The sequence below is a fragment of the Notechis scutatus genome, chromosome 5 (genome assembly GCF_049901735.1).
Source record: "Notechis scutatus isolate UNSWTSFEM ecotype Mainland chromosome 5, rNotScu1.2, whole genome shotgun sequence".
In the NCBI taxonomy this organism is placed as follows: domain Eukaryota; kingdom Metazoa; phylum Chordata; class Lepidosauria; order Squamata; family Elapidae; genus Notechis; species Notechis scutatus.
The window spans coordinates 3,779,429-3,802,408 of record NC_142013.1 but is presented as its reverse complement, the minus strand read 5'-3'; the positions used below and the strand labels follow the sequence as shown (position 1 = coordinate 3,802,408).

Below are 22,980 nucleotides of genomic sequence, written 5' to 3'. Positions count from 1 at the left end.
TAATTCTTATTTCTATTCTATTCTCTACTATTCTATTCTCTATTCCTAATTCTTATTTCTATTCTATTCTATTCAATTCTCTATTCCTAATTCTTATTTCTATTCTATTCTCTATTCCTAATTCTTATTTCTACTCTATTCCATTCCATTCCATTCCAGCCTATTCTATTCTTCTATATTTTATTCTATTCTAACCATTCCATTCCATTCCATTCCAATTCTATTCTAATTCTAATTCTAATTCTAATTCTAATTCTAATTCTAATTCTAATTCTATCCTTCCCTCCCACCCCCGTGGAGAGGGACGCGCAAGCGCGGGCTGTCGCCCCTCCCTCTGAGTCAAGCCCCTCCCCTTTCAAAATCCACAGCTGGCGGTGGAGGGAGGGGGCGGCGGCGGCAGTGGGAACTGTAGGTGGATCGGAGCCGGAGAGCGGCTGCTGGCGAGCGAGGTGAGGCTGGGGGAGCCAGGACGGCTGGAGCAGCGTCGGCCGAGGGTGGGGAGGGGGGCTGCGGCGACCGCGGGCGCCCTCTTGCAAAGCCGGAGGCTGCCGTGTGCTTGGCTAGGTTGGGGGGACCGACTGGTTCCAGACATGCATGCCCAGCTCTTGCAGACAGATCGGGGGTGCAGGGATCCCCGGAGATCTCCTCGATCCTCCCTCCCCGCTTTCCTCCTCCTCCTCCCTTGCTTGTTTTTTCTTGGGGTCTCAATCTTGCAACACTGGGTTTCGTTGCTTCTTTTCGGGGTGTCTCTGCTCCGGGCTGGGCTGGTGCAATTGTGGCTTGCAAAACAAAAAACCACGGGCAATCCTGGCTTGTAAAGAAAGCCGCCTTGGTTTTCCCCTCGGGGCTTCCGGACAAAAGAGTGGCGAGATTGCAGCTCTCAGGTGTAGCGAATGGAGGTTAAAGGAGGGCGGGGGGGGAACGGGATTTTGGGGAGACGTTGGCTTCTCTCTTTTTAAAGGAATATTTGCCCCTTCATTAGCTTGGGCAGGATTCTGCTTTTCTCTTTGCCCCCTTTACTTTTTCAATCAAGTTTCTAGTCCCTGGGGCAAAAGTGGGAGGGGAGAGGTTGTATGGCCAGGAGAAACAAAGGGAAGCTGTTGGAACTAGCCTCCACCTCCTTCTCATTCCAAGAAATTCCTAGTTTCTTTCGGACAAACACCTCTCCCCGCCACCACTTTTGCCCCAGGAACTAGAAACTTGAATGAAAAAGTAAGGAAAAGCCAAGAAGTCTTAAAGGCCAGTCACTGGATTAGAATAGAGCCGCTTTAAGACTTTGTGGACTTCAACTCCCAGAATTCCTCCTCCAGTCCTGTTAGCTCAGAAATTCTGGGAGTTTGAAGTCCACAAAGTCTTAAACTTGCTAAGATGGAAGACTCTTGGGATAGATAGACAGACAGACAGACAGACAGAGAGAGAGAGAGATGGAGATAGAAGATAGATACTATAGATCAGGGGTCTTCAAACTTGACAGCTTTAAGACTGGTGGACTTCAACTCCCAGAATTCCTCCTCCAGTCCTGTTAGCTCAGAAATTCTGGGAGTTTGAAGTCCACAAGTCTTAAACTTGCTAAGATGGAAGACTCTTGGGATAGATAGACAGACAGACAGACAGACAGACAGACAGAGAGAGAGAGAGAGATGGAGATAGAAGATAGATACTATAGATCAGGGTCTTCAACTTGACAGCTTTAAGACTGGTGGATTTCAACTCCCAGAATTTCTCCTCCAGTCCTGTTAGCTCAGAAATTCTGGGAGTTTGAAGTCCACAAGTCTTAAACTTGCTAAGATGGAAGACTCTTGGGATAGATAGACAGACAGACAGACAGAGAGAGAGAGAGAGAGATGGAGATAGAAGATAGATACTATAGATCAGGGGTCTTCAAACTTGACAGCTTTAAGACTGGTGGACTTCAACTCCCAGAATTCCTCCTCCAGGCATGTTAGCTCAGGAATTCTGGGAGTTTTAAGTCTACAAGTCTTAAACTTGCTAAGTTTGAAGACCCTTGGAATAGAATAACAGAGATGGAAGGTACCTTGGAGGTCTTCTAGTCCAACCCCCTGTTTAGGCAGGAAACCCTACACCACTTCAGACAAACGGTTATCCAACATCTTTTAAAAAACTTCCAGTGTTGGAGCATTCACAACTTCTGTTGGCAACGTTGTTCCACTGATTAATTGTTCTAACTGTCAGGAAATTTTCCTTAGTTCTAGGTTGCTTCTTCTACCTGGATTAGTTTCCATCCATTGCTTCTTGTCCTGCCTCTTCAAGTGTTTTGGAGAATAGCTTGACTCCCTCTTCTTTGGGTCAGCCCCTGAGATTGGAGAAGACATTTTTAAAAAGACCCCCTTCCTAAACTTAGGTTTCCTCTGGCTGGACTGATCCTTTCGGTAAACTGGGATTTTTTTTTTTACAAACTCCGGTGGACCAGCTTTAGCCTGGAAAATCACAATGGGGCTTGATGCGTTATGTGAGATCAGTTGTGGAGTTCTGGCTTTGATGTTAAATAGAATAGAACAGAATAGAATTCTTTATTGGCCAACTGTGATTTGGACACACAAGGAATTTGTCTTGGTGCAAATGCTCTCAGTGTCCATAAAAAAAGAAAAGATACATTCGTCAAGAGTCGAGAATCATCAGGTACAACACTTTCTTCCTGATCTTGAAAAGTTAGCTCTCTCTTCTCCCTTTCTCCTTTTCCAACTTTTTTAGAATAGAATTAGAATTCTTTATTGGCCAAGTGTGGTTGGACACGTAAGGAATTTGTTCTGGTGTAAATGCTCTCAGTGTACATAAAGGAAAAGATACATTCGTCAAGAGTCAAGAATCATAACACTTAATAATAATAAATGGGGGAATGAGTCCCTAACTTCCCATTTGACTGTTTTTGTTAACTTAGTTCCTCTTCTTCAAAGGCGATCATTGCTTTATTGTTTCGTTTCTCTGAACTCTTCCCTAAAATCTTGCCAAGTTTCTAGAACTGGTGAGCTAAAAAAACATCAAGGATGTAGCTCAAAGTAACATAATAGTGGCAACATTAAAAAACGAGAAAGGAGGTTAAGTCATGGAAGAGTATAACTCGGTATAAATTGGTGAATTATTATTGGAATCGCCTAAATCTGTTAAACATTACATGTACGATTAATAATATTCTATCTGTAGCAAAAGGGGCTTATTTAGAATATGGAGATTGATACCAAAATAAGAGACTGAAACGGTGAATAATCCAAATAATATACGTGTAAATAATATGAAAATGTATAAGGTTGTCAGTTGTATTGACTATGAAGAAGGTTGTCGTATTTGTTTTAGAATGTAAGACACTCTGGTACCACGCTGTCCATACAATGATATGGTTGCAAACAAGAAAAAAATAAAAAAATTATATAACCTCAAGGTCCCTTCACACTTTCTTATTCTGTGTTTTCAGCCTTGGCACTTCTACTCCCAGAATTCTGGGAATTGAAGTCTACTCATCTTGAGAAATACTGATGTAGATAGATGATTTAGGAAGACCTTGTAAAAGACTTGTCAATCAAAGGGGTAGGATTTACTCTTCTTGATGGGAGGTTTTTACAGGAAGGTTGGCTACTCATTGTCGGGGATGCTGTTAGGGAATCCTGTATGCAAGGGGCTGGACTTGATGGCCTTTGAGGTCCTTCCAACTCTTTAGTTTCTAGGAGACATTTCAAAGAGGTTGCCAAAAGAGTGGTGATGGGAGAAAAAAATAGGATAAACCGCTTCAGGTCTCTGAAGCAGATGAGAGAGAAAGGAAGTTCAAAAGCTAATATAAATATGAAATATAAATAAATTTTATTTTCTTTCAGGCTATTCTGCTTTTAAGATGCAGTTAGGCAGATTCCAACTATGTTCATGTATGTATGTATGTATGTATGTATGTATGTATGTATGTATGGTATTCGGCTTTGTTGGGTATTTTCCCACATCATTATAGTTATGCTTTTAAAGTTGTAGCAGCTTTGGCAGAATCTCATCTGCCATCATCAGGCTTCTGTATTGTGTTTGTCGAGTACAGACGACACAATACAGAAGCCTGATGATGGCAGATGAGATTCTGCAAACGCTGCTACAACTTTAAAAGCACAACTATAATGACGTGGGAAAATACCCGAACAAAGCTGAATACCATACATGTAAGTACCCACGAAAACTTAAGAAAACATACACACACACACACACACACACACACATACACATGCATATACATATACATATATACATACATACTGGCCAATGGGTGTGATCGGCTATCCAATATTTTATAGATGCCTACGGGCAGAAGCTGGACAGAATTTTGATGGGCAGCCATTCACTTTGATTCCTGTTGAGCAGGAGGGTGGATTAAATGGCCTCTCGGAACCCCATTCAGCCTTAAGAGCCTGTGTTTTGCAGGCATGCAATCTCTTCTGCATGAAACATCAAGTTTTTGCATGGTTGAATGTGTTCTCGGAGGCAGCCGGCTGGTGGCATGAATAAACAGGCACACAATTTTGAATGGAATCGGGGTTGAAATAGGAAGTGCTGGTGGACTTCAACTTTCTGTCACTAAGCAGGGCGGTTGTTAAATGAGCCGCGCCTGATTCTACAACCTTTTTGCCATGCTGGTTTAAACGAATCACTACACTTACGTGGTTCATGTGCATGTTAAGCGAGTCCGCTTCCCTCATTGACTTTGTTTTAGTGAGTGAATCATGCGTCCATTCACTGAATGTTAATTTGCCCCGTTGATTCTGCTTGTCAGAAGCCGGCTGGGCACAAATTGGGATCACATGACTCCAGGATGTTGTAACTGTTTGTGAAGATATGTTGGTTTCCAAGCGCCCAAGTTTGGATCATGTGGCTGTGAGGAGGCTGAGATGGTCATAAGTGCGAGGATTGATTCCCCCCCCCCCCAATGCTGTTGTAACTTTGAATAGTCACTAAACAAATGATTGTAAGTCAAAGACTACAGGGGTGGGATTCAAATTTTTTAACAACCGGTTTGATGGGCGGGGCTAGGTGGGTGGGGCCATGTGACTGCGTGGGTGTGGCTTCTTCTTTTTTTGCAGCCCCTTCCCCCCCCGGGGCCTCAGGGAAGCCTCCTGGGCGAAGCACTAAGACAGCGAGGGGGATTCCGGCACAGCTGATCATCGGAACAGCTGATCGTCAGGAGAGGGGAAAAATACTTAAGGAGTGACTGGGCAGGGGAGGTGATGTCAGGCATGCGCGCAATGTTGCGCATGCACAATAAGGACTGACTGGTCAGGGAGGAGAAGGAGGGGCAGAGGGGGCGGGGCCAGCCAGGGGCACGATCGGCCGGTTCTCCGAACTGCACAGAATCATAACAACCAGTTCTATAGAACCGGTCCAAACCGGTAGAATACCATCCCTGAAGGATTACCTGTGCAAAGCATGGGGCCTAAAATTTAATTTTTCATTTATTTATTTTTTAAAAAATAGAAGTCTGCTAATGTTTCTCTTCATACGTCAAACTCGGTGATAGTTTGTTGATGGTACAGGTGGGATGTGATGTGAAATACAGGTAGTCCACACCTTTTGACCACAGTGGAGCCTGAAATTTCTGTTCTTAATGGCATGAAGTTAATTAAATTAATTAATTAAAAATGAATTGAGCCAGGTACCAAGCCTCTGAATTTTGATCATGTAACCAAGGGGATGATGCAATGGACGTAAGTATGAAAAACAAGATTTTCACTGCTGTTGTAACTTCGAACAGTCACTAAAGGAATGCTTGTAGGTCAAGGGCTACCTCTACAGGGAGAGGACTAATAGGATTAATATAGGTAGTCCTCGACTTTACAACAGTCGTGGTTAAAATTTGGATGCTTAGCAACTATATTTACAATGCACTTGTAGTATCCCGGGGGATCATGTGATCCCCTTTTGCGACCTGCTGACCAGCAAAGTCAATGGGGAAGCCAGATCCACTTAACAACTGGGGGATTCTGAGAGTTGAAGTCAGCTGGGGGATTCTGGGCGTCGAAGTCTGGGGGATTCTGGTATCAAAGTCGGCTGGGGATTCTGGGAGTCGAAGTCGGGGGTGAGGGGTGGGGATTCTGGGAGTTGAAGCCGGCTGGGGGATTCTGGGCATCGAAGTCGGCTGGGGTGATTCTGGGCGTCGAAGTCGGCTGGGGGATTCTGGGTGTCGAAGTCAGCTGGGGATTCTGGGCGTCGAAGTCGGCTGGGGGATTCTGGGCGTCGAAGTCGGCTGGGGGATTCTGGACGTCGAAGTCTGGGGGTTCTGGGCATCAAAGTTGGGTGGGGATTCTGGGAGTCGAAGTCGGCTGAGGGATTCTGGGAGTTGAAGCCGGCTGGGGGAATCTGGGCATCAAAGTCGGCTGGGGGATTCTGGGTGTTGAAGTCAGCTGGGGGATTCTGGGCGTCGAAGTCGGCTGGGAGATTCTGGGCGTCGAAGTCGGCTGGGGGATTCTGGGCGTTGAAGTCTGGGGGGTTCTGGGCATCAAAGTCGGGTGGGGGGTTCTGGGAGTCGAAGTCGGCTGAGGGATTCTGGGAGTTGAAGTCAGCCAGGGGATTCTGGGAGTTGAAGCCGGCTGGGGGATTCTGGGCGTCGAAGTCGGCTGGGGGATTCTGGGCGTCGAAGTCGGCTGAGGTATTCTGGGAGTTGAAGTCAGCCAGGGGATTCTGGGAGTTGAAGCCAGCTTGGGGGATTCTGGGCGTTGAACTCTACCCATCTTAAAGCTTCCCAGGTTGAGCAACCCTGGTGCAGATACACCCGAAACATGAGCGAAACAATAAGCTTGACGTCCAGCAACATTTACAAGGTCACATGTGGTCTGCATTTGGACTGGATTCAAATATGCCAGGTTGCTATAACAATGCTTTGTTGAATAAGCCACAGTTGACTGGATTCCTGCATTGCATAAACCATAAGTTATGCTTCAAAGGCCACAAGTGGACGGTATGCACAGGCTTTGGGACTAAACCCAGGAGAGTTGAACGTAATGTGTTAACGAACTGCCCTAACCATGCTATAATTCTTGGTTTGAAAAAAAAAAACTCATTCGCAAAAGCAATAAAGACAGGGCACGTGTGAATTGGGCAACAAACAGAGTCAGAGACGCTGACATGAACTTGTAGATGAATAAATACATTTTACATTTATATTTGCATCAAACAAGATAAATTGGGCACATCACTTCATCGTGAGGTAAATCGTGAGGTAAATCACAGAATAGAGCACATAGAAGAAAAAGTCAGGAAAAAGGGAACCTCCCCCTTTAGACCCCTCAACCAATCATAATTTAGATTACCTCACGCGGGAGCCGGCCCTCTCCCATCAATCAACTACAACTTGTGTGTTCTGGCCCATTATACACTTATCTTCCAACTATTAAATATCTTAACAGTTATTCAAACCCCCAGTTATCCTGATTCACTCATTCTATTAAAACCAAGCAAGCCACCTTTGGCCTTGTATAATGTGCGAATTGACCCCAGAGTCAAACCGCTGCCTTGTTGCTTTTTCTCCTCAGGAGCGTTTCCTCAGAATCGGGGGGATCATGAGGACTAGAAAATTTTTTAGCCCGTTTGTTTCCTGGTGTTTGAAAACCGATGGCAGTTTGTTCAGTGGAGGTTTTTCGTAGACCTGGATCTGTCCTGAACACCTTTGTGTGTGTGTGTATGTTTTCTGTCAAAAGAGTTTCTCTAGAATTATTTGATTCATTGTTTTTTTATTTACAAAGCTTTGCAAAGTTTCGGGGAGGAACCTCATCCCATTTTCAGGAGAAGAAGACACATCCATGTGCCTCGCCTTCATCGACATGTGTTTACAAGCACAGGGAGTCCTCGACTTACAACCATTCATTTAGTGACCATTCAAAGCGACAATGGCTCTGAAAAAAGGGACGGGACCATTTTTCACAGTAACATGTGAAACGTGCATGTAATTACGCACAGTTACATGTGTAGCATCCTCGTGATCATGTGATCCAAATTCAGATGTTTGACAAGTGACTCATATTTATGACTGTTGCTGTGTCCCAAGGTCATGTGATGATCCCTTTTTTTGCGACCATCTGACCAGCGATTCACTTAACAATGGTGGCAAGAAAGGTCATAAAAATGGAACAAAACTCACGTAATAGATGTCTCGCTTCACAATAGAAATGTTGGGCTCAATTGTTGTACATCGAGGACACCTGTAGTTCTCGATTTAACAACCGTTCACTTAGCGACCGTTTAAAGGGACAATGGCATTGTAAAAAGTGATTTTTGACCGTTTTTTTCCACACTTGGGACTGTCGCAGCATCCCCACAATCACAGGATCAAAATCCGACACGAATTTATGATGGTTGTAAAAGTCCCAGCATGGCATGATCCCCTTTGACGACTTTCTGACAGGCAAAACCATAGATGGGAAACCGGATTCATTTAATGCCCTTGTGATTCATTTAACGACTGCAAATGATTTGCTTAACAACATCAGCCAAAAGGTCCTAAAATCAGGTGCAACTCAACTCAACAACCGTCTTGTTTAGCGATGGAAAATGTGGTTGCAGGTCAAAGACTGCCTGCATTGTATTCCATAGTCTGTTGCAGAGGAGAAAAATTCTCTTCTGCTTTTTTTTCTGACCAACTCAATGTTTTTATTACGTTATAAGATGTAAATCAACACGATGAAAAATTCAGATTGTTTTTTCTCTTATCATTGTGACTCGGGAGAATTTTTTCTCTCTGCTGGAGCAACATTATTTCAGCAAAGTGTTTTGATAAGTATTAGAAAGAAGCAACACAGCCCCACCGTTTCAGAAACTGGTCGAGCAAGAAGGGATTTGCAAACAAAACTATTTTTTTTTTTAGTGCTTATTGTCTTTCTTTTATAGTCTTTAGCGTCCACCCTAGTCCAAAGAGACTCCGGGCGTGGTGCGGGGAAAAATTGCTAACATCATAGCAAAAATCAACAATGCAGATGTTGCATTGGAGAAGGAGAACTGTGTTGCAGATAGTCCCCGTTTTACGATCACAGTTGGGAACAGAATTTCCTTTTTTTTTAAAAAAAAAAAAACTTTATTCAGTTTTTCCAAAAATTTAAAAACATTTTAAAAATGCATCAATGTTGAAGACATCATTTACATTTCTTAATCATATTCTTATACTTGATTTTCTATTGCATTGCAATTTTTACAGATTACTTTTTCTATTAATTCTCCATTCCTTACTCCTTGCTTATACCGCTTGTTACAGAGTACATTTTCTGTTAATTCTACATTCAGTACATATAACTTCATATTCTTTCATTAATTACAATATTACTTTTCTTTCTATTCTCAAATCCTATATGGCTTGTGAACAGGATTTCTATGGTTAAGCAGTGCGGTGGTTAAGGGAAATGAAATGCCAGATTTTTACAACCTCTTTTTGCCACAGTTCAGCAAATTGCTCACTTGTTAAGTGAATCATCGGGTTGTTAGGTGAATTTTGCCATCAGTTTTGCTTGTCGGAAGCCAGCTGGGAAGGTGTTGTGGCCTGTCGGCCACCGGCCCTTCCACCAGCCGAATCGGCGGAAGGAGGAAGAGGAGGTGTGGGAGTTGGGATCAGCATCAGGGCAGCCCAGGAGCTCCGAGGGGGAAGAGGGAATGGAGCTGGCAGAGAGAGAAAGAGGCGGAGCCTGGGCTGTCCGTCAGCCCTCAGATGGAGAGTCAACAGCCCCCAGGTCTGGAGGTGGCTGATGCGAAAGAGGAGGAACAGCCGGGTCCAGTGCCTGACGCGCAGAAGGCAGAGGAAAGGAGAGCAGTGGAAATCTATGAGCTGGTCCTCGGGATGGGAGCTCCGAGGGGGAATGGAACTGGCACAGAGAGAGGGGGGCGGAGCCTGGGCTGTCCGTCAGCCCTTGGAGAGTCAACAGCCGCCAGGTCTGGCGGTGACTGACGTGGAAGAGGAGGAACGGCTGGGTCCAGTGCCTGACAAGCAGATGTGCAGAAGGCAGAGGAGAGGAGAGCAGTGGAAATCTATGGGCCGGTCCTCGGGACGGAGGAGCCATAGCTGCTAGTGAAGCCCCACCCTAGCTCTGGGGATAAAAAGCAGGGGGCAGAGATGAACAGATGTGGCAGACAACTATTCATCTCCCAGACGGACGAACTTGTTCGCCTGCGGTGAGAGAGAAACTTTTTCCCAGGGCTGCCTAATAAAGGAATCTTTTGCGTTCACTTCAGAGGGTTTGTCGTGTTTGGGGAGCTGGGTCAGAACAAAAGGCAATACAGTGAAGAAATGGTCCCCATCAATTGTTCATTGTTGCAGGGTGCACATTTTTGGAGTGTGTGGCGGGGGGAAGAGAGTCATTGCTGGGTGATGCCATGGGGTGAGTTCTGTTGCTAGATAGGTATCCTACCTTTGTTGGATCTTGGCCAAGGGCATTTGCCTACGAATAGACCTTGTTATCTCTTTATCTCTTAAGTGCTGACATCTGCTGTAGGCTATTGAGGAGTGGGGGCTGTTAAGAGTGAGTCTGCTTCCTGTCTTTAAAAAAACACTCCTATTTCTGTATTTATTTCTTTCATATGCCTGATTCTTACTGCTTCTCCTGCCCCTCTTTTCCCCATATCTTTTCTCATTCCAGTTTATATCCCGCTCTTTCTTAATATCTTCCTTTCCCCTTTTAACAAATTTTATTCAGTTTTTCAGTTTGAAAACAAAAATCTCTTTTTAGTGGACATCATATTTCCGGATCATCACCTTTACATACAAATATGACAGCAATTATACATTCATATATGCATACTTAATTCTATTATTACCTTTTCCATTCCAAATTTTCAATAAGGGGAGAAACAAACACATTAATTCTAGCCTCTTTCATTAATCTCAATCGAAACATCTTTTTTTTTCATTTCAATTATTTCAAATATAATCCTTTAATATTTATTTTAAAAATAAATATAAACAATATGTATTTGCCTAATAATAGTAATAATAACGTTACCAATGTCTCTCCTTGCTTTTAATAGTCTATATTGGCTTATTAATTTAGCTGGTTCTTTAGTCTGTCATATTCCATTTGAAAAGAAATTGTTTTTTCAGAGATAATGGTTGATGAATTAAAAAGAGGGTTCTGCAGGGTGACAAGGGGTAATAAGAATATTTCTGCAATTAAAAATATTTAGAAAATAGGGTAATATAGATACTGATAACTCTTATTAAAAATTAAGGGGAAAATATGCTGCGGAATTCAATTGAAAAGATGTAATGATTAATGGTTTATTGGGAATTAAGATGAGGGAATAAAGGTATATTCTAATCATTAAGGTGTCACACTCAAAATAGTAAAAGGGGGGAAACCTATACTTGTTTTTTTTTCTTTTGTGTGTGTGTGTGTTAAAACTTGTATTAATCTAGAATCCATTAAAAAAAAAGTGTAATGGAAAGGGAATATGACAGACTAAAGAACCAGCTAAATTAATAAATTAATATAGACTATTAAAAGCAAGGAGAGACATTGGTAACTTTATTATTACTATTATTAGGCATATACATATTGTTTATTTTTATTTTTAGGATATTTTTTATTTTATTTTTAGGATTATATTTGAAATAATTGAAATGAAACAAAAAGATATTTTGATTGAGATTAATGAAAGAGGCTAGAATTAATGTGTTTGTTTCTCTCCTTACTGAAAATTTGGAATGGAAAAGGTAATAATAGAATTAAGTATGCATATATGAATGTATAATTGCTGTCATATTTGTATGTAAAGGTGATGACCCAGAAATATGTTGTCCACTAAAAAGAGATTTTTGTTTTCAAACTGAAAAACTGAATAAAACTTGTTAAAAAAAAAAACCACGTTTCTCCATTTTTTCATCCAGGGAAATATAATATTCTGCCTTTTTTAACATTTCCTAGACTATTTCATTCTTCTAGGAGAGGAATGGGTGCTAACTTCCTACAACCACTTGCCCCAAAGGAATTAGAAATGTGACAAAGAATTGGGTGGTGCCAGGGCGAACTTAATTCACCCCTGCAACATTTTAATTAATGTTACTTTTAAAAGTTAACACAGGCATTTACACAATGAATAATCCCCCAATTATAATTACCTAGCAATTTTTGCAAGGGCCTGGAGCCACCCTTTTTTTTAACCATCTGCATTGCTGCAAAGTAGATAACGATAGTCCAAAAAAAAAAAAAAAATCCATTTAGCTGAGAGTATGTCTACCCAGCTGCTGACAAGGAGATTAACATACATTTTTCATGTATTATTTAGGTTGTCAATTTTGCAAGGAGATGGGGTCTGCTTCTATTTTGCCCCTCATATGTAAAATTTCCTGGCAGCGCAGACCACTTCTAGATTGGAACCGTCTTCTGGAAGATTGCAAATTCTTTTTTAATTGCTTGTGCAAGAGACAAAATTCCTGGGTCGCCACGTTGAAAATAAAGTCCAGGAATAATTGCTTCTGTTCTGTTCATCTCTTTGGGTTTGATACGTGCTAGCTACCTTGTTTTAGGTAATGTGTATTTTTACTTCATAATGTAATATTTTAGATTTTACACGGGCACAGGGAATTAACACTGCCTTCCAATTCTGTTTTTCTTTTCTGTTTTAATAACTGTTGGAAGAATTATCTTTCTGGGTTCAGTACCAAGTGGGGGAAAAAGACACCGGAAACGTGGAGGCTGTTTGGAAAGATGGTTTAATGGTGGTTAGGACCACATGGCTTGGAGTTCCAAAGGGAAAAGGACGATCGCATGCTTCAAGATGTTGGGTGAAGGAAAAGAAGGGAAAAGGGCTGACATGCTCTGAGTCCCTTGGTTTTATACCTTCTGTGGGGATTTGAATTTGAGCTTGCATTCCGATTGGTTGTCAGACTCACATGGGCCCATGCAGGGGCAACTCTGTAGGCTGTCCTGAATCCCAGGCTTGGTTGAGCCTTGCTGGATGATGATGATGTAATGAAAGGGCTTTGGGCAATTCCTATTATGGCTGTACCTGGAGTAGATCTTTGTTATGTAGAATATTCTGGCCCAGGTGGGAGGAGTGAGCTTCTGCCCTTCTGAGATTCTACTTTCCTTTTAGAGGAAACGCCTTTTTAATATTTCCTAGGATATTTCATTTTTCTAGAAGAGGAGTGGGTGCTAACTTCCTACACTTTATAATGTAATATTTTAGATTTACCTTGGCACAGGGAATTAACACTGCCTTCCAACTCTGGTTTTTCTGTTAATAACAATATACCGTGTTTCTCATATAATAAGGCCGGGTCTTATTTTTTTGAGCCCCAAAAAACTGGCTAGGCCGTCTTTTGGGTGACTTAATTCCCCCTTGCATCTTCGGGCGGGCGACGGCTTGGATGTTGACCTTGGCATTGGTGGGGCACTTCGTATTGGGGTCAACGCAGGCAGCACCATATCCAGGTGTGCAACAAAAGTATTTCTTAACGGCAAGCCCCCACCATTCCCCCCCATTTTGCATGTTTTAATATAGACCTTAATTTGGGGGAGGGGCTTAATTTCATTTCATGCCTATAAAACATGCTGGGACTTCCTATTGGGGAGGCCGTATTGTTGGAGAAACAGGGTAGTAACAAATGTTATGTTTTGTTACTTTATCTTTGTTATATGTCATGTTTTATTTCCTCTGTTCAATTACTTTTTGTGTTGCAATGTAAACAAAAAAATTTTTTGCTGGTCATTAACTGAATAAAAAGTACAGGTACTTCTCGAGTTACGACTGGTCGCTTAGCAAACCACAATTCAGCCCAAAAGTTCTGTTGCTAAGCAAAGCTTAGTGTTGTTAAGTGAGTTGGGCCCAATTTTACAACCCTTTTTGCCACAGATATTAAGCAATTGCTGCCAGTTGTTAAGTGAAACATGCAGTCATTAAACGAATTCTGGCTTTCCCCTTTGGCTTTTTTTGCTTGTCAGAAGCCAGTTGGGAAAGTGGCAAATCCTGGGATGCCGCAAAACCATCAGAATTGCATGCAAAGAAGTCCTTGAGTTACGACCATAGTCAGGACCGGAATTCCCATTGTTAAGCAAGGTGCTGGGATTTGGGTAGATTATATTAGCCCTATTACCAGTAATCCTTGATTTACGATCACAGTTTGTTTGTTTGTTTGTTTGATTTGTCAAATGCTTACAAGATAATAGGTATAAGTATAAACATGAGTAAGAATACAGGAAATAGGTACGAATAAATGGGGACAATAGGACAGGGACGGGAGGCACGATGGTGCCCTTATGCACCCCCCTTACAGACCTCTTAGGAATGGGGTGAGGTCAATAGTGGTTAGTTTGAGGTTAAAGGAGTTTGGGGGTTACAGACCTCTTAGGAATGGTTATTCTCTCCCTTCCTTTCTCTCCTCCCTCCATTCTTTTCTCTCCTTCCTTCCCTTCCTTCCTTCCTTCCTTCCTTCCTTCCTTCCTTCCTTCCTTCCTTCCCTTCCTTCCTTCTTTTATTTTTTATTTATTTATTTGATTTGTCAATCGCTACAAGATAATAGGTATAAGTATAAACATGAGTAAGAATACAGGAAATAGGTCGAATAAATGGGGACAATAGGACAGGGACGGGAGGCACGATGGTGCCCTTATGCACCCCTTATAGACCTCTTAGGAATGGGGTGAGGTCAATAGTGGCTAGTTTGAGGTTAAAGGAGTTTGGGGGTTACAGACCTCTTAGGAATGGTTATTCTCTCCCTTCCTTTCTCTCCTCCCTCCATTCTTTTCTCTCCTTCCTTCCTTCCTTCTTTTATTTTTTATTTTATTTATTTATTTGATTTGTCAATCGCTTACAAGATAATAGGTATAAGTATAAACCTGAGTAAGAATACAGGAAATTGATACGAATAAATGGGGACAATAGGACAGGGACGGTAGGCACGATGGTGCCCTTATGCACTCCCCTTACCGACCTCTTAGGAATTGGCAAAACTTTCTCCTGTGTAAGTCACTTTTTTCAGTGCCGTCGTAACTTTTGAACAGTCACTAAACGAAGCTGTCAAACTATAAAACGGGTACAAAATGGGGGAAAGCAGGATCAAGGGTGACAGCGAATTACGCACCTCAGAGTTGGCTTTGCCCAGGTAAATGCCAGATGTAGAATGTTAACTTCAAATAAATCTTTTTTTTTAGTTTTTGCAAGCGTGGCTCGAGGCTCATGATTTAATTGGAGTAACTGCCGGAATCCTGACAGAAGTGTTGTAAGTCAAGGACTCTACCTGTAGTTAGTACTCATGGAGGTCTCGCTTCTCACAGTCTCACTTCTCTTCCACCCAAAACTCTTTCAATCGAATATAGAGTAATAGATGTCTGTGGAGTTTCTCAGTCCATAGAAATGAACCATGCCAGGTCATGATTATCCCAAAGATGCTTTTTTCAAGAGGCAACTGGACTTTCTTGGTTTTTTCTTTGAACATGTTTCACTTCTCTATAGAACCAGTTGTTATGATTCTGCCCAGTTTAGAGAACCGGCAAATCGCGCCACTGGCTGGCCACTCACTCCTTACCTGGCATGCGTGCCATCAAACTTGCCTGCTAAGTTGCTTTTTTCCCTTTCTTTCCCCCCCCGACCATCAGCTGTTTTTCTGTGCCGGGAGATTTAGATTAGCTAGAAAGCAGGAAATCCTTGGATTTCCTGCTTTCTAGCTAGTCTAAAAGCAGAGCTGAACCTTCCTTAGAACCGAAGCTTCTATTTTTCAGTGCAGACTCAGGTAGCAGATGGCAGAAAGGTAGATCTCTGAGTGAATCTGTGACTCTGCAAGCAACTCAATCTGCCTGCCTGCTTTGCCTGATTTTGGGTAAAAGTTGCTCTTTTTTTATAAAAATAATAATATTTTCCATCAATATTTATAATATTTATATACAGGCCACGTCCAGCCATATGACCACCAAGCCACACTCACAAATTAGGTAACACCCACATAACTGGTTAAGAAATTTGAATCCCACCCCTGGTTGTTCTGTCTCTTTGGAAAGCCTCCAGTGATGGCGCACTCACAATTTTTAGAGGCAAGTTGTACCACTGATTAATTGTTCTAAATGTCAGAAAATGCCTCCTTATTTTCTAAGTTGCTTCTCTTCTTCATTAGTTTCCACCCGTTGCTTCTTGTCTTGCCCTCAGGTGCTTTGGAGAATGGCTTGACTCCCTCTTCTTTGGGGCAGCCCCTGAGATATTGGAAGACTGCAATCATATCACCCCTTTGTCCATCTTTGCATTAAAACTAGCCATGCCTGGTTCCTGCAAACCTTCTTCATATGTTTTAGCTTCCAGCCCCATAATCGTCTTCATTCATTGCTCTTCTCTGCACTCTTTCCAGAGTCTCAACATCTTTTTTTTTTTTGTATTGTGGTGACCAGAACTGGATGCAGTATGTCTGTTGGATCTTGCTGAGGGTGGAACAAGTTTTACATGAAGCCATTTCCTGCTGGGGGAAAAAAAAATAATCCATCAGGAAATCTTTGGCTTAGATTCCCAGCAGCCTAATTAATTAAATCAAGGGAAAAGGAAGAGAATTAAGCCAGCAAGGAGCTGATTCAATCCTAAAAAACAATGGCTATCCCACAAATTCTCTGAATTTTGCCCAAATTATCCACATAGGGGGTAAATCTTTGCCACCCAATGGCAGTAAATCAAATATTTTTTCTGTGCTTTGCGTAAACTAAAGAACATATATCAGAGTTGGAAGGGACCTTGGAGATCCTATAGTCCAACCCACTGCTCATACAAGAAACCATACATCAGTTCAGACAAATGGCTGCCCAGTCTCTTTTTTTTTTAAAGCCTCAAGTATTGGAGCATTCACAACTTCTGGTGGCAAGTAGTTCCGCTGGTTAATTGCTCTCAGTGCCAGGAAATTTCTTCTTAATTCTAAGTTGCTTCTCTCCTTGATTAGTTTCCATCCAATATTTCTTGTCCTGCCTTCAGGGGCTTTGGAGAATAGTTTGACCCGCTCTTTTTGGGGGCAACCCCTCAAATATTGGAAGCCTGCTCTCATGTCTCCCCTGGTCCTTCTTTTCATTAGATTAGACATAGCGATGGATCCATTAAAACATCTGTTCCATTTTCTTTTTCCTCCATGGTTTTGTCTTGTTGCAAATTGTGATTCCACTATGAAAGAGGTCCAGAGAGCAAGCAAGAAATGGATGAGTTTTTTTTTTTCTTTCTTAAAAGGAAAATTCCATCGGCCAACAATTGAGGTTGCTGGACTAAATCCAGGATGCCGAAGAGACGATTAGAAATCACTAATGCTCTTTGTTAAACCAGGAAATGTTGCTGGTTCCAACTTCTAGAAAAGCAGCTCTTAAGTCTTCTAATATTGTTTTGTTCCTTTCTCCTAAATTAGTTTACTGGAAAAGAGCACCATAGCTGCACACCAGTGGTGGGATTCAATTTTTTTTACTACCGGTTCTGTGGGCATGGTTTGGTGGGTGTGACAGGGGAAGGATACTGTAAAATCTCCAGTCAGAGGTGGTATTTGCTGGTTCTCTGAACTACTCAAAATTTCCACTACCGGTTCTCCAGAACTGGTCAGAACCTGCTGAATACCACCTCTGCTGCACACATAGAACAAAATTACTCATGCATGCATTCTATTGTCAATCCTTGACTGTTTTTTCCCAATGCTTTATTGGGTTCTTTCATTTATACATATAAGCATTATTTAATAAACAGTACTGTGACATTTTACATACATTTGTGTATCCTATCCAATACTTTCTATACATACTACTTCCATACCACCATATCTATTCTATACATTATTTACATTTTCTTATTTCTATTGTCAATCCAGATATACCATACTTCCCGTATTGCATAGTATTCTGTGTCTACTTTCCCTTTTAATTCCATGGTTAATTTATCCATTTCCGCACATTCGAAGATTTTTTTAATTATTAAACCTTCAGGTGGAATGGAGTTTCTCTTCCAACACTGCGCATAGGAAATTCTTGCTGCTGTTAATATATGTAACATAAAGATATTTTAACTTTCTGTATAATTTCTTTTCATTATTCCTAAAAGAATTAATTCCGGGACAAAAATCCATTTTAATTCCTCTAACCACATTTGTATCACTTTCCAATATTTTTTTTCACTTCAGGGCACCAAGAATGAAAGAAGATGCCACATTTCCAGCAATTTGATTTTAAGTTTGGATAAATCTTAGCCAATCTGGAAGGTGCCATATGCCAACGGTAGAACATTTTAGGTTGATTTTCCTTATAAGCCACCGATTTTGTTATTTTATCATTCTTATTCCAATTTTTTTCCCACTCTTCTAAGTCAATAGTCTGTCCAACATTTCTACCCCGTGCAATCATTGATCCTTTGACAATCTCTTCTGCTCGATCAAATTCTAATAAATATTTATATATCTTTGATAATCATTTCTCATCTGGGCCAATGAAGATTTTATCTAGTTTTTGTGGTTCGTTGTCTATTCCAAATTCCTCACTATCTTTTTTATATTTCATTTGTATTTGCATATAGGGCCACCAATCTAATTTTATTCCCTGCTCTTCCAGTTCCTGTCTACTGTTTAATTTCCCTTGTTTGTCTAAAATTTCCCTATAACTGGCCATTTTCTTAACATCCATTATATGAGGGTAGATCGCTGCTTCCATGGGAGATATCCAACTTGGAATTTTCAGATCATGTTTACTCTTTATTTGTCTCCATGATTATATCAGCACATCTCTTATTTTATGTCTATAAAAGTATAGATACGGTTTGTTTCCTTTATCCCACAGGAAGGCATGCCATCCTCTTTGTAAGTCAATGCCCTTCTATGGTTAGTATTCTTTTGTTTCTTAGATTGATCCAATCTTGTATCCATACTAGTATTGCCACCTTATGATAGAGTTCCCAATCTGGGAGTAAGTCTGTAAGTCTTTTAGCTTTTACTTTCTTACCTGCCCTGACAAATTTTGTGGTTATTCTATTTAATTCTGTACAAAAATTTCTTATCTCATTTTGTTGGGGTTGTTTGAAATAGGTATAAAAGCTTTGGCAAAACATTCATTTTAATAGTTGCTGTTCGTCCTAATAACAATAATTGTAAAGTCCCCCCATTTTTCAGACCGACCGGTGGCTTAGAGAACTGCGATTCAGCCCAATATTTCTGCTCCTAGTTGTAAAGTCAGGTTTACGACCTTCCTTGCCACCATTGTTTGAGTGAATCGCCGCAGTGCTTAAGCTAATCCCATGGTTGTTAGACAAATCTGGCTTCCGCATTGACTTCGCTTGTCGGTAGGGTCGCAAAAGGGAAATCACAAGCACACTAAAAACCGTCATAAATACATGCCAGTTTCCAAGCATCTGAATTTTGATCACGTGCCTAATGGGGATGCTGCAATGGACATGTGAAAAATGGTCATCAGTGACTTTTTCCAGTGCTGTTGTAAACTTGAACGGTATTAACAAATAATTGTAATTTGAGGACTACCTATATTAATGATTAGCTCTATACCGGTGGTTCGCTATGAAACTATGTGACTGGGCTTAGTTATGGGGGACGAAATTAAGAGGGGAAAAATTGTGCCTCTGCCTACCAGCTTCCATCGGTATTCATCTGGTTAGCGTCTTGTCAGTGTGTGAGAGAGTTGAGGGCTGTTTGGAAACTGAAGCAGTATTTGTTGTGTGAGCAAGGAGACAGCAAGGAGCCTGGGCGTGGCTTAGCTCAACTGTTCTGTACTAAAGCTGCTTGGTGCTGTGAAACTGAAATTGAAACTCCTCTCCTCTGCTTGTGTTTTGCATTAGGAGCAGATTTCTTTTCAGGTGGGGAGGGGGAGTAGAACTCCTTAGCATCAGAGCGTGTTAATAATAATAATATAGGAAATACTCTAAATGCTGTGATGGTCATTTTGAAAAATCCTTTCTTAGTGAGCCTTGAGAAGCCAAGAGGAACCTACGTGCCAAATTTCAAGTTTGTAGGCTTTACTGTTCTGAAGATTTTGTGATGATGCGTGAGGGGTAATTCGCTTTTATATATATAGAAGATTATGACGTTCCTTTCAACCAAGGAAAAGACAACAAGATAGTTACTATTACCAACCTCCAGGGTTATCGGGCAATATATCCATTCCTTCTGCAGTGCAGGGCACAATCCCTCACCACAATCATGTACTATATATATAGAATAGAATAGAATAGAATAGAATAGAATAGAATAGAATAGAATAGAATAGAATAGAATAGAATAGAATAGGGAATAGAGTAGAGTAGAGTAGAGTAGAGTAGAGTAGAGTAGAGTAAAGTAGAATAGAATAGAGTAGAGTAGAGTAGAATAGAATAGAATAGAATAGAATAGAATAGAATAGAATAGAATAGAATAGGGAATAGAGTAGAGTAGAGTAGAGTAGAGTAGAGTAGAGTAGAGTAGAGTAAAGTAGAATAGAATAGAGTAGAGTGAGTAGAATAGAATAGAATAGAATAGAATAGAATAGAATAGAATAGAATAGAATAGAATTCTTTATTGGCCAAGTGTGATTGGACACACGAGGAATTTGTCTTGGTGTAAATACTCTCAGTATACATAAAAGAAAAGATACAATATATGGAAGATTTCATATATATACAATATATATGGAAAGATATTATCGGTACCCCCGCTGCAGCCGAATCAGAGCAGCCACAGCAGGGGAAGTTTTAAGAACAATGTGAATTTCAAAGTGCTTTTGGAATGCAGATATTGCTTGGTAGCCGAACGTGGGATTTATATAACTGTAGAAGTGTGTGAAAATCTGAGCTCCTCACGAAGGTTACTGGAGTTGCTGCAGGAATGTTAGTTCGGCCAGTGGGCAAAATCACGGCTGTGTCCATACAAGCCTAAACAAGTCGGAGGAAAGGTCTTGCACCCATATAGTAAGCGTGGGTAATTTGAATCTCGATTAGGTGTATTTTGTGGCTCAACTCTCTACCCGACCCTAGTCATTTGGTTAATTTAGGGTTTGCGTTAATGTCCGTATACAGAAAATGAGGAAGCTGTGGATGTTGTGAGAATTCTAGCAAGCAGTTGAGGTTACAGGGTTAAAAAAAAAAAAGGAAATTATTTTCCCAAAAAGAATTAGAGATGGTTGGATACTTGCTTGCTTAGCTATGGGGTCCTTGGTGCTCTCTGAGCTTGGTGGTTTTCTTGCAGACGTTTCATTACCCAACTAGGTAATATCATCAGTGCTAGAAGGGAGAATGGGCTCTGGTGGTTCTTTGATTAGGTTGTTTACTGTTAGTTTTTCTGCTTTGGTAGTTCCTTGATTAGGATATTGTTCACATGATGGTCTAGTAGTGTTGCTCTTGGTATTAATCTCTGCTCTTTTAGGGAGTGATTGCTGATGGCGAAGCGTTTCGATCTTTATGTTTCCTTTTGGGCTTGTTGATAGTCTCTTTTGAGTGATATGTAGCTGTTGTATATCTCTATGTGCCTGTTGATGGCTGATTTGTCCGAGTGCCAAACTTCCAGGAATTCTCTAGTGTTTTTGGACTTGGCTTGGTCTAGGACAGGGATCGCCAACCTTTGGACCTCAGGGACCACCAAACTCATATTTTAAATCCCGCAGACCAGAGACCCTGGAAAAATCCCCCAAAAACTCTGCAGGAAAATTCTCCACCCCATTTTCCTACCGATCGATCATTCTTTATTTGGGATCGCAGGATACCATCTCCATCTCCATTCTCAGAGGGAGAGGGAGAGAGAGACTTTCGGCTTCTTGCAAGGAAAGCAGCAGAAGCAGCAGAAGTCTTTCTTTCTCTCCCCCAAACTCCGCCAGAAATGAGTGCAGCCTCTTGGAGCAGGAGGCCTTGCAGGGTCCCAAAGACTCATTTCTGGCAGAGTTTTGGGGAGAGAAAGAAAGACTTTTGCTACTTTCCTTGCGTGGAGCCAAAAGCAGAAGAAGAAAAAGCGGAAAGGAGCAGCCCGGTGGCCAGGCCAGGCGCATGGGGCAAGTGAGGCAAGTTCCCCCCCTCCGCCCTTTCCCCCCTCCACTACCTCATGTTGTTCGCAATGCAAGCGATGCAAGCCTTATGTTCCCACAGGCCATGTGGGCAGCGCAGACTTGTGTTCCCGCGCAGCCTGGATTAATTGCTTTGGGGGTGACATTTCTCTGCAGACCACTAAAATTTTCTCGCAGTCCACCAGTGGTCCCCGGCCCACTGGTTGGCGACCACTGGTCTAGGATAGCTCATAGTTGAAATTACGCCGTCTTCGGTCTGACTTAAACATGGTATATAAAATCATACATTGCAATGTCCTACCTGTCAATGAATACTTCAGCTTCAACCATAACAACACAAGAGCACACAATAGATACAAACTCAAAGTAAACCGCACCAAACTTGATTGCAGGAAATACGACTTCAGCAATAGGGTGGTCAATGTCTGGAATACTCTACCCGACTCTGTAGTTTCTTCCCCAAACCCCAAAAACTTTAACCTTAGACTGTCTACTATTGACCTCACCCCTTTCCTAAGAGGTCTGTAGGGGGCGTGCATAAGCGCACCAACGTGCCTACCATCTCTGTCCTATTGTTTCTCTTATTCTTTTATTTTTCTTATATGTACCCATTTCATGTATTCACAACTATGTATACACTTATACTTATTATCTTGTAAACAATTGGCAAATCAAATAAATAAATAAATAAATAAATAAATGGTTAAGCCTACCCATGTGTTGTGAAATTAAGGAGTTTTTAATCATGTCTTCTAACTGCTAGTTGGTGTTCATAGACATGTTCTGCTGGTCTTCTGTCTTTTTGTCCTACATCGTGGTTGTTGCAATCTTTACACTGTGTGTTGTAGGTGACTCCTGTTTTCTATTCTGGGACTTTTGATTTACCGTACTTAGGATGTTTGGGAAGGGTTTAGTTGGTTTGTGTGCTACAGGTGTTTGCCTAGCTGCGTTTGCTTTACTGCTGTGAGAATATCAAAGCATACATGAATGAAAGAATGAGGAAACTATTTGAGGTTTAACAGGAGTGAGGAGTTCATGGTTAAGATCCTGGTAT

The 22,980-nt window shown here is 41.5% G+C and overlaps 1 protein-coding gene across 1 annotated transcript in view; it reads left to right on the top strand.

Annotated features, from left to right (window-relative positions):
* The first annotated feature begins 342 nt into the window (after positions 1-342).
* Positions 343-22,980, top strand: part of CAPN5 (calpain 5) — a 93,791-nt gene continuing 71,153 nt past the window's right edge. Inside the window, exon 1 of the mRNA XM_087965951.1 lies at positions 343-449. The gene's annotated coding sequence lies outside the window, so the exon portion shown is untranslated. The remainder of the gene's footprint in view (positions 450-22,980) is intronic.